We start from the raw sequence: 12,875 nt of genomic DNA, 5'->3' as shown, positions 1-12,875 counted from the left end.
CGTTGTGAAGCTTCTGCAAATTTTCAGAAAGCTGGGTAGAGTTCTTATTTGTGTAAGTCATCTAGTCGATGTCTCAGGCCATATAAAGAGCTTGGAGGGGTGGAAGGCCTCTCCACTTCCACATGAGTTCAGGACCATCAGGAGTTATCAGAATGCCTCCAAACACAAGCATAACCAAGTCTGATAATCAAATCTACACCTAAGAAAGCTTGAGAGGAAGTCAAGATACTGATAACCAGCTAGGAACTTTAATTAAATTACGAGGCTGTGTATGTGTTGTATTTGCTTATTATTACAAGATTTCCAGATGAACCAAAATTTTTCCTGTTGGTGAATTGGTTTTAAAAGTTAATTGTTTTATCTCTTTCTTCGTACACAAGAATGTAAAATATTAGAAATATGTGGCTTAATTTCCCCCTAATCATTTCAAAATTGCAGATGTAAAGCAACATTTGTATGATTTCTGGGAAGAAAATATTCATTTAGCCACTATATTGATGAAGCAATGAAATGCATAAAATATTATTTGCTGTGTAACATGATATTATAAAATTAGTAAATTTCATAGCCCTTCCCTGAACAGTGTAAGCATACAGAACTTTGGAATAAACATCTATGATTTAGTTAGCAAGTTTGCTACTAGATGGTTCTGGGAGCTTTGGTAAGTCAATAACTTCTACATCTTTGTTTTCTCACTTGTTAAGTGAAGAGTTCATTGAACTTTTCTTTAAATGCCACAATTCTGTAATTCGGTTATTTTTATGAATTAAAATGGAAATGTGAGAAGTAAGTTGTGCACCTATGTTGTTGTGTTAGGGATAATCAGAACTTTATGTCAGCATCACAAATTTAGAGTAATATGGATAGAACTATTTAATCTGGCCATTATAATCATAAACATAAGAATTACAGGGTTTCTCTCAGTACGTGCTACTAAACCTCTACTTTAACACATTGTGATCAACAGATCCTCAAGGAGATCTTTCTTCAAGAATACCTCTCAAGACAGAAAATCATTAGTTTATTTTATTTATGCTACAATCTGTTGATATGGAGCCTTATGACTAGTTTGAAACACTTATTTGGTTGACAATTACAAATGATAACAGTTAGGGATTTCATGAAAAGATAAGAAAAAATTCTTACCATTTTCTCTGCTCTGTGATTACAGGTCCCAATAAAAACCTTTCTTCCTCTTTTCTCTCCAATTTATTATATACAATATTATATTCTTCTTAGTTATGGTTTTCATGAACACATTCACAAATATATATATATATGTATATATAATTAGATATATACATATATATAAATATATCAGATATTCTTCCCAGTAATCAGAAAATATTGCATACCAGAAAGTAAATTAATAGGTCATCTGTATTAATATTGAAAGGAGTTGGCTTCTTTCAATATGTGTTTAACAACACTTTGGCAGTCAGAGCTAGATTCATTTTTTTTCACATCTAATGCAGTGCTCAATGCAAAAACAGGTAAGAGCATTTCAGTTTTAAGATGAAAAGAATCCTTGAAACATCATCTGCATTTGTCTTATGGAAGACTTGTAAATAGCACGCTCTTATCTTTCCATAGATGGTACTATTTTGAAATGCCAAGCAACCCTTTTTTGAGTATACTTTTACAGCCTTCATGCATAAAAATATTTCAGTAGCTGTAACTAAATAAAAGGCTTAGAACTCAATACTGTCTCTTTCGCTATCAGGAAATGTTGAAAGTGGACTCATCATTCAAAATGAGACATGTGCCAAATGAATGAAAGAACCAGTTGCGGAGAAGAAACAGTAGAGTCTGGGCAGGTTGCCCAAAGGGACACTTGGATTAACCTTCACATTGGAATTGAAAATGTGAATAATTTTGTCTTCATTTTTTCCAGATTCCAAAGTGAACACAGTCTTTGCACTGTGATACTTGTTTATTTCTTTTAACTAAAGCAAAGAGAAGGAAAGAGGAAATGAGAAATTGAGAAAGCCTAAAGGTTGAGTCCAAGGGCTGCTACTTACTTGTTTTATAGCTTCATGAATATATTGAAAACAATTTAATTTTGTTTTCTGATCTATGAATTAGATATTAGAATAATAATTGCATGACATAGTATTACTAGGATTAAATAAGAAATCTACATGTAAATATTATATACCTATATATAGGTATTCTTTAAAAAATTACTTATGTCATTGTTATTCAGATATATTAAGCACATACTGTATTGAATTTCATTGTATGTGCTGAGTGACCACTACACAAAATCAAAAGATTAAATTTGAACTTTGGATTTATAAAGCTTCTTTTGTATTTTAAGTAATACCGACGTACAAGTATTATTATGCCATAGTACAAAATTAATATCACACTGGATTTTAAAAATTGCAAGTATGGTTAAATTTATCATATGTTGTAAACCTTTAGAAGCTTAGAAAAGAAAATAAGATCAAAGGACTTAGTGCAGTTTACTTAAGAGAATAGCTTTTCTTAAATCATTAAGATGATGGTGTATTCCATTTGCCCCTTCAAGCCTACTTCAATTGTCTGTATTAGCTACTTGCCTCTGATGACTTTGGCTTGATACAGTCGATGAGCAAATAGGATTATCAACAGGATATCAAACAAATAAAAAAGGAGGAGAAATTCTATTTCTGGTCAAGGTAAAATAACAAATCATTGTCTTCCCTGAACAAAATTTAGAAACTTATTCATATATATATGAATATATAAATATAATATATTCATATATATATGAACTGAAGCTCTGGATATCATCAACTAAGTATAGATCAGTAAATCTATACTAAGAAAACTATTCCAGCTCTGGAGGAAAAACAATGGAAATTAGCAAACAAAATATTCTCTAACTGCATATATGTTTAAGTGTAGAGGATTGATAACCATATTTCTAAGTTTTTGTTGGATAGTTGAACAGTACTGGTTGCAATCTCACTGTTTGAATCCCCACTTTATATGCTCCAATTTAGTATCTTGAATAACTATTTGTAAGAAGACAATCTGTAATCATCAACTAGTGATTTCTTACTGTTTATTTTTCTTTGAAATTATGTATTATTTCTACCCGTTTTCTGTTTTTTTAGTCTTTCTTTAAATTCAGTTTTAAAAAGAAGACATTACAGTACCCAGTGCTTATCATGGAGTGTCATGAAGTGAAATCCAGCAATACCATTATTCTTTGTTCAAAACGATTTTAACCTGCTTTAGTATGTTTAATCTAAACATAAATGAAGATATGGATAATCGCATGTATGTTTAAATGTATAGGATTGACAACCATGTTACTAAGTTTTTGTTGGACAGTTGATTAGAACTTTTTGCAGTCTCTATGTTTGAATTCCCACTTTAAATGTTCCATTTTTGTACCTTAAACAACTATTGTAAAACGACAACATCAACTAGTGATTTATTACTCTTTTTTTTCCTCTGAATGTATGTACTATTTCTACCTATTTTCTGTTTTGTTTAATCTTTCTTTAAATAAAAAAAATATTCTCTAGCACTAATGCAGGTCAGGACCACTTTGTGTTTCTACCAGATACAGTGAAGGAAAACCTAATTATTGATGTGCCATTTTTTAATGGGAAAAAGTTTTTAAAACTATAACAAAATAATAGGAGGATAACAGTCATTAATACACTGCATATTGCTATCTTTAAAGTGGTTACTCAGAGTACAAGATATGGGCATAAAAATTCTCCCACCAATATTAACATAAGGTTTTCTTTTAAGTGAACCAATAGTACAACTAACTTGTATTTTTTCCTTTTCCCTTCCTTCATTTTCCCTTTCCCTCATCCTGTTATGAAGAATTTCTTTCCATTCACCATATCTATTGCACATTTTGGACTTTACGGATTCTTTCAGTTTCTCACACCAGGGAGACAATGTAACGTTTACAGCATGTGTCATTTAGTACAATATTCAAAATGGTGCCTTTTCAATAGTGAGAAAAAATATTTTTAAATAAAGCTGTTATGACTTCACAAAAAAATGTTTAAAATCAGCGGTTAAGCCATATCCTAGTAATTTAACTGTTTCCCTCGGATAAAATGAAATAAAACCTGGTTCATCTTGTAAGAATGCAAAATACTCCATATGTAACAAGTTGAACTCCCTGTCTATTAGCAGCAAATGTATATAGGAAGAGTAATCAATTAATAGAAATGGACCATCAAAGAATCTTAAAGATAGAATATGAAAAGATAATAAAAATAAATTTATTGTAACTATATTTCATGTTTTTAATAATATTGAAAAATTGAGCTGATTAAGTAGAGATAATGAAAAAAATGTAATATATATGTACATGAAACTCCTATCTATGTAAAACATAATTGAAATGAAAATCAGAACTGGGTAGATTTAAAGCAAATTAGATAATAAAATAAAAGGAATAATGAGGGTAAGGATATAGCAACAAATTCTGCAGTACTTCAGAGGGAAAAGAAAACATACGAAGAAAAAAACCTAAAAAAAAAGAGCACAACATTTGTGAGGTGTAGAACATCTGTAGAAATAGGACCTAACATGGGTAACTGAAGCCATCAAACTAGTGGACAGAAAGAACAATGAAGAAACAATGGCTGAAATTTTTTTACATTTCATGCAACTACAAACCTGTATCAAAAACAATGCTCAGCACAGACAAAATGAATGCAAATATGCCGGTATATCGTAGCTTCTGAGTATATGATAGTGAAGAGAAAATTTTAAGAATGCCTAGGGAAAAAAAGACTATTATGGAAGTAATAATAATAATACCACAAGATGAAGAAGGCTAAATCCAGAGTGCAGTACTGCTTTATTAGTACAAAATTGAAATATCACTCTCAGTTCTATTAATATATATTATTAGTATGCATTAATAAAAACAAGTAGGCTAGTATAATTCATCTCATCAGTATTATGAAAAGGAAAAATTATATAATCTTGTAATGTCAAAAAAGTATTATGCAAAATTTAATTTGCACATACAAGGAAAATATGCAACAGACTAGAAATAGAAAGGAAATTCCTAACTACAGTGAAGATCATCTACAAAAGCCTCTGCTTAACATATTTAATGTTTAAAAATTGTTTGTTTTTCTTTAAATGGTACAGTTGCTTTAGAGAAATACTTGGAGTTTTCTCATACAGCTACATATTAATGTAACATATAATATAGCAATTCTACTACTAAAAATTTACTCAAAAGAAATGGAAATATATTTATACAAAGACTTATACAATAGAATTGACAGCATATTCAATAATGAGATAAAAGTAGAAGGAACCTAATATCCAACAAGGGATAAATAAATTTGCCAAGCATGGTGGTACACATCTGTAATCTCACAACTCAGGAGGCTGAAGCAGGAGAATCACTGTGAGTTCAAGGCCAGGCTCAACTATGTAGTGAGTTCAAGTACAGCCTGAACTGCATGGCAAGATCTTGTCTCGAGAAAAGGCAAAAATCAACAAATAAATGTAAAAAAAGATACATTTACAAAACAGAATACTACTCAGAAACTAATATAAACACACTATAGATGATTTCTCCAAGGATAAATCTCAAAATATTCTATTTAATGAAAGAACATTTAAATTAAAGCTAACAACAAGTAAAATTAATCTACGTGTTAAAAGAATCATGGTTACCTCTTGATAGTAAATGATCTAATAAAAGGCACAAAGGAAAATTTTGTATTATACAATGGTCAAACTCATCAACATGGGTATTCTATTTTACAATGTGGACAGTATATTTGGTCTCAACAATGACAGCCCGAGGAAAGTTAGATGATGTTATAAATTAAAGAATTAGAAAACATTTGGAACCATTGTATTATGGTTTGTGTCCAGATGTCCCCCCAAAGCCTCATGCTGTCAGGGGAACAGGCTTCTCGAATATGTGATTGGTTTATGCTCCAATGCTGGGATTATAGGTGTGAGTGCTACATCTATCCTGGGCAGGTGGCCTGCATACAATACAAGGGAGGGAAAGAGGCTTATTTCTCACTCCTCCCTTTCTGCTCTTGATGTTTTTGTGTTTTCTGCCGCCATGAACAGTTACCCCTCTGCTACACTATCCTGCCTTGAAATCAGCCTACCTGGACTGAAACCTCCACAAACTGTGAGTTAGATAAACCTTTCCTTCCTTCATTTTGAATGTGAGGTATTTTGTCTCAGCAATGAGAGAAAAGTAACCAAGACACATGGACAAGACCAAGCTGTGTGTCAACAAAGAAAAATAAAAAAGAGAAGGTAGTGAGCAAGAGAGCTCATTAGTAAGTAAAATAAAAATGACCATCACATTGAAAAAAAAAGAAAATCAAATCTTGTGATCAAACTTCTAAGTAAGAATTAATAAAAGCAAATGTTGTAGTCAGAGTTTTCAGGGGAATAGTGTTAATGCAGGACAAACGTTTTAGAGATTATTTTATGATCACCTAAAAATTCAAGAGCAGAATAGTGCAATAGATCTTTCCACACACCAGAGACCCAGACAATCCGGCAGAGGCCCTGAATCCCACAGCAATGTCCTGCACAAATTGATCTGAAATTGGAGAGCCCATAGCAAAATTCTCCACGAGTTCAGCTGGAGGTCTAGAGCCCACAACAATGTCTCATGCAAGTCTGTATCAAGGATCTGCACCATGAAGGCCCAAAGGTCAGTAGTGGGAGCTAGAAAGTCTGTGCTACCAGGATGAAGGATCTGTGCCAGCAGACAGCATTTTGCACTAGAGCCAAGAAGCAACACCCAAGGCAAAGGTTCCCCAAAGAAAATTGCAGCCGTCCTCAGCAACAGTGAGGATGCAGACTCCTCTGATGATAACAGCTGTGTTCATACCAGGAAGACCATCATGACAAGCTTCTCAAGACAATCAACAGCATACCATCTCCCATCCAGTTCTCCTTTTATGCTCTGGCATCAATCCTCAGACAAACTTTCTACACCCAGAACCACATTGATTCAGTTTCATGGAATCATAAGTTGACCTTTAGTTAATCCACCACACAAAGTAATGAATAGAATCTAAGAAACAAAATAGTTTCTAGATAGATAGAGAGATGATAGACAGAGACAGAAACAGAGACAGTGAGACAGAGGCAGACTCATTTTTCCTTTCTCTAATGTCTTTGATGTCATGAATTCTCAAGTATATTTCTTAGCACTCATAATTGTTTAAAGAAAAACATATTTTTTCTTCTTCCTATAAATATTTACTACAATCTTGCACTGTGTTGTTATTTATGCTAGAATGGATAGTTAAACTTCTTTTCATCATTTATGGCACTTCCCAGGAAAGGGAGAAAAACTTCTTTATATTTGATTAAATACAAGTGCTTTATGAGCAATTTTTAAGCATACCCCTCATTGTTATATGATCTTGTAGCAATTCTGCTGCCCCTGACCTCTTGCATATAAAAAGAGAAAAAAACTTCTATCGCTAGTTAGGAAGACAGCTTTATGGTATTATAATATGTGTTTGAGTCAATTGACAGATGTTAAAAAAATTAAGTAAAATGAAACATTTTTCTTTTTTTAAAATTTTATTTAAAAGGAAAAAGAGAAAAAACAAAACAAAACAAAGCAGTGTAAGGGTATAAATAATACAGAACTACAAAAAAAACAGTAAGAAATCACCAGTTAATAGACTACATATTATCATCTTAGAGATAGTTGCTCAAATCACAGTATCAAAGCATACAAAGTGGACATTCAAACAGTGAGACTGCAAACAGTTGTATTCAATGATCCAACCAAAAACATTAATATGGTCAGCTATTTAACACCTCTAAACACACTTGCTGTTGTATCCTTTAGAGCTCTTTTTTTCCCTCTCTTTTTTACAACAAAATTTACACATTTTCAGTTCTTATTACTTTTTGGGGGGGGGAGAGAATAAAGTCAAATATGGCAAAACAAAGCTGTCAGTCAAAACCAAGGATAGACATAACACATGATGTAAAACAGAGTACAAGGTTATGAACAATGGTTATCAACAATGTCTCTTGTCTCCTTAAAAAGAATTGTCTATCTCATTAGATATTATAAAGTTGAACAGAACAGTACAGAACAAGACCAATACAACTTAAGCATTGTAAACATTACAGGACTTCCAAAGGAGACAATAGTCAAACCAGAATGGGCATCTTAGTGAATCTTATTGCCTTCAAAGTAGTTGCCTATACCCTCAAACTTGATACTATCATACAGAATGGAATAGAGTCTAATCAGTCAAAACAAGATAGTGGGAGTATTACAGGACTTTAGAACAAGAATGAAACATTTTTCTACATTAAGTTGTATTCATCAGTTTCATTTTCTTTCTTTTCATCATTTAGATTTTGCCTTGCCTGTCACTACATCACTGTAATGACTCACCCTGAGTCAATATAAACCACTTATAGCATTTACCCAAACATCCTCTTTGAAGCACTAGAACTATTTGCATTAAAAATTAGTTTTGTACTTCCTTATGATAATTATTATATTGTTCCTTGAGATATGATTTAATTCTAATATTCATTCTTTCATGCTTAAAAAATGTCTGGGGTAGATGTCACTAATATCAGGAACATTCTACCACAGAGCATTATTTAGTTAGCTATCCACAAACCACTGAAAATAGGTCTGTGAGAGCTTGAGTACTCATTAAAGAATCTGCAGCAATTCCAGAGAGTAATAAGATCCACATACAAAGGATTGCTGGTGTTACTGGCAAATCTGAGACATGCAGAAATGGCTATGAACAAAAAAATGATAGGGGCTATTGGCACCAACAATATGTCAGGAACTGCTGACCAGAAACCTGACCCATGGATGTCGCTGGTATCTCTTGACAAGGAGGTTACAAATAATGTATTCCTACTAGGATACTCCAGCAGAGGCACAACCATGTCCACTTGAGAAATGGCCCTTATTGAGTTGCTTTGGAAAAGAAGCCACCACTTCTCACAAATACAGCTCCCCTTAGAGTTCTTACACTCCAGACCTAGACCCCAGCTACACAAAGTCCGCTCAGGTCTCAAAAACTAGAACAACTGTCAGGGCAAACTAGTTCACATGCCAAGCCCCAGAGCCAGGCTCTCACTGTGCACATCCACTCAGGTCAGCAGCTCAGCCCTTGTATGCAACCAGGCTCTGCCCTAACCCGAGGGTCTGTTGATTTTGTGAAAGCTTGTGTGCCCAATCTTAGTTTTCTTGTTGCTTCACAAGCTTCCACTCATTATGTATTATTACAAACATGCTGGCAAGGATGTCTGTATTTTAGGCACAAATTCTTTTATTTCCTTGATCTCAAAGTCATAGTCCCTCCACTTATGCCCATAATTTAGTCTTCAGCTCTGTGGTTGCCACAAGTGGGCCTATAAGTTGCATTCTGCAAAGTTATTTCAGCCACAGCTTCTGCAGGGTGGCAGATTAGGAAAACCCTAGAAGCCATCACGACTGAAGACCATAGCAATCATTATTGCCTCTGTAGATATCACAGTCTACCACTAAAGATCCTTGAAATTAGTCAGCATAAACTTCTGCTGTCAAACCTATGAAGACTACACAGCTTTTACTTCATGGACAACAGATCTTCTGTGTTCAACACAGAAAATACCCCATACACCCTTAAGGGAAGGTAAGTACTTCCACAGAGAAGATAGAAAATCAAGTCTGAAAGAGGGGACAGCTATACCAAGTGTAAAAAACTTTATATAGGAAAAGAAATCTGAATTATCTAACCTCAAAGAAATGGAGCCATATGAACTCTTTAACAGCAACAACAAAAAAAATTAACACCATTATTCTAATGGATCTCAGCAAAGTTTCTGGAAAGATGATCATTTGTTGCATATTTTCTGTAATATACATACATATACTTTGAAATTCAATCACATAGCAGTGTTTTCTTTTAACAACAGATTCTTATATTTGTAATGATGGGTCCATAGAGTATAATGGAACTGAGAAATTCCTGTCACCTACTGAATACATAGCTGAAGAAATAAAATATAAAAGGAAAACATAAAAGAAACAATCAAGAAAATTTGCAGTGAATAGTTTAACAGAATGTTTTTAGAACTCAACAATCTCCTTGAAAATATGCAAGTTTTCAGTAATGCAGAACATTGTTCATGATCTAATTACAAATAAATTTGTGGTGGAACATTTAAAATAAATCGAGCAAACCACCACGGACTGATTTCTGAGAACAGTGATATCTCCTCAGGAAGAATTTCAGGAAAATTCCAGAAAGAGGCATTATGGTGTCGGGAGGTAACTGCTCCAGGTAACCCTGCAGATCTCACTGACATGAGACGTGAGGAGGATGACGATGGTGCTGATGGTCCCTACCCTGCATAGGCCCAGGCTAATGTATGTATTGGTGTCTCAGGCTTTTTAACAAGAAATTGTTTAAAGTTTAAAAAAAAGTAAACCATTTTAAAGTAGGAAAAATGTTTGTGTAATAAATGTATAAAATATTCTTTTTTTTTTTAAATTCTAAAGTTGTTTCTTTTTTACTTCTTTTTTTTAAATTTTATTTAAGGAGAAAAGAAAAAAAAGCAGGGAAAGGGTACAAGTTATACAGATTTACAGAAAAAAAAATGAACAGTAGGAAATCACTAGTTAATGGATTACATATTGTCATCTTAGAAATAATTGTTCAAGTCACAAAATTAAAGCTTGTAAAGTGGACATTCCATCAATGATACTGCAAACAGTTCTGTTCATTGATCCAATAAAACTCTGTGATATCATTTTCTATCTTATACACTTAAATATACATGCAGTTATATAGTTTGGAGCACTTTCTTTTCCTCTCTTTTGTACCATGACTATTACACATTTTGGGTTTCATTGCTCCCACGGTTCTTATTACTTTTTTGGAAGAGAGTAAAACCAAATGTGACATAACAGAACAGAATCGGTCAAGTCAAAAGGGTGGACATAATAGACAATGTAAAAACATAATACAAGGTGATCAACAATGGTTACTATAATGCCTCCCGCTATCTCTAATAGAATTGCCTATATCGTTAGTTATAATACAATTGAACAAAACAGTAAAGAATAAAATATTCTTATAGCTGAACAGCGATTGTGCTTTGTCTAAAAGGCTCAAAAATTTAAAAAATTATAAAGATAATAAAGTTAAAAATTTCAGTAGCCTAAATTTAATTTATTATTGACTGAAGTATTTTTATAAACTTACAGTGGCATAAATATGAAATGCTTACCAATTTTAAAGTAGTATACAGTGATCTTCTAGCCTTCTCATTCACGACTCTCTTGTCCAGAGCAACTTTCAGTCCTGCAAGTTAAAAATCCATAACCATAACGCTGTACCATGACTATCCTTTATACTATATTTTACTGTATTGTCACTTTTTATGTAAGTTTCTATCATTGTGTTACCATTGTCTACAGTACTCAGTGCAGAAATATTCCATACAGATTTGCAACCTAGACCAATAGTATATCACATAAATCCTACATGTGTGATAGGCTATGCTGACCAATTTTATGTATGCTCTTATACAATGATGTTACCTAATGATGGACTTCTCAGGACATATCCAATGAATGACCATACAAGGGAAAAGTCCAACAATACCAGGACAATAATAATCAGTTTATAAATTTTTAAAAAAACCATAAGTTTTGAAGCTGAAAAATACAATGAAGGAAGTAAAAACACAATTCAGATCATCAGGAAATCTAAACAAACAGATTCAAAAACAAGTTATTCTTTCCCTTTCACAATATCTTTTGTATATTTTGGATCTTACTTACTCTTTTGGTTTTTTACACTAGGAAAGGATGAACTCTTTTTTTTTTCTTATCGGTACCAGGAATCGAATTCACCACTGCCTGCTTGCAAGGCTTGCAAGGCAGGTGCTTATGCCACTAAGCTAAATCCCTAGCCTTTGCCTGATTTTTTACACTAGGGAGACAATATAATATTTATGCACGCAAGTCTGATTTATTTCACTTATGAGTATGGTCTCAATTTGTATTCATTTACATATAAAAGCCTCAAGTTTATTCTTCTATATAGCTGAATAGTACTCCACTGTATAAAAATACCACAGCTTTTTTATCCACTCCACAGTTGATGGACATTTGGGTTTTAACTTCTAAAAAGGAAAGAACAACTGGGATGTGGGAAAAGAGAAATGAAAGAAGGGGAAAGTATATATATAAGTACTTGTTATATATACTGCTATATATATGTATATATATGTGTGTGTATATATATACAAGATAGATAATTATATTAGTAATTTTGGTTAATTTATCAAAATGAACAGTTTCTGCTTTTATTATTTGACTAATCATTTTTTCATGCTTATATCTTGCAATCTGAACAACTACTTTGAGGATAATGATAAGAAGCAATATATTAACCATCATTAATCTCCTATTATTTTGTTTCAAAATTCTGTATAATCATTTTTTTCTCATTTTAAAATTTAAAAATACATATTATTTTCAGATCTCCAATACAGTAGTAGGAAAAAGAATGAGAAAAGGAAATTTACAGTATTTATGGGAAAGCATCAAAAGAGTGAGCATTCAAATTATAGGTGTTCGGGAAGGTGAAACATAAGATAAAAAGGAAGAAAACTTATTTTAATAAATGATAGCAGTATGCTTTTCAAATATAAGAAAATATTTAAGTATCCAGGTATAGGAAGTTAAAAAGTCAGCAAACAATATTGCTTCAGGAAGACTGAAATATGACATTATAATCAAGGTACCAAAATTCAAAATAATGAGAAAATCCTGAAACCAGTAACAGAAAAGAATTATATCACAAGACAGTTGCAATAATGGTAGCAATGGGTTTCACAGCAGAAACTTTAAAGGACAG

At 32.7% G+C, this 12,875-nt stretch overlaps 1 long non-coding RNA gene across 1 annotated transcript in view; it reads left to right on the top strand.

Annotated features, from left to right (window-relative positions):
* The window catches only part of LOC134471169 (uncharacterized), a 31,283-nt gene extending 28,423 nt beyond the window's left edge, over window positions 1-2,860 (top strand). The window contains exon 3 of the long non-coding RNA XR_010040478.1: window positions 1,724-2,860. This is a non-coding gene — a long non-coding RNA (uncharacterized LOC134471169). The remainder of the gene's footprint in view (window positions 1-1,723) is intronic.
* The last annotated feature ends 10,015 nt before the right edge of the window (window positions 2,861-12,875 follow it).

Source organism: Cavia porcellus, unplaced genomic scaffold (assembly GCF_034190915.1).
Source record: "Cavia porcellus strain 051 isolate PalLab524CR breed Dunkin Hartley unplaced genomic scaffold, mCavPor4.1 scaffold_17, whole genome shotgun sequence".
In the NCBI taxonomy this organism is placed as follows: Eukaryota; Metazoa; Chordata; class Mammalia; order Rodentia; family Caviidae; genus Cavia; species Cavia porcellus.
Note: the sequence above shows the minus strand (reverse complement) of the source record. Positions and strands in the feature narration are given on the sequence as shown.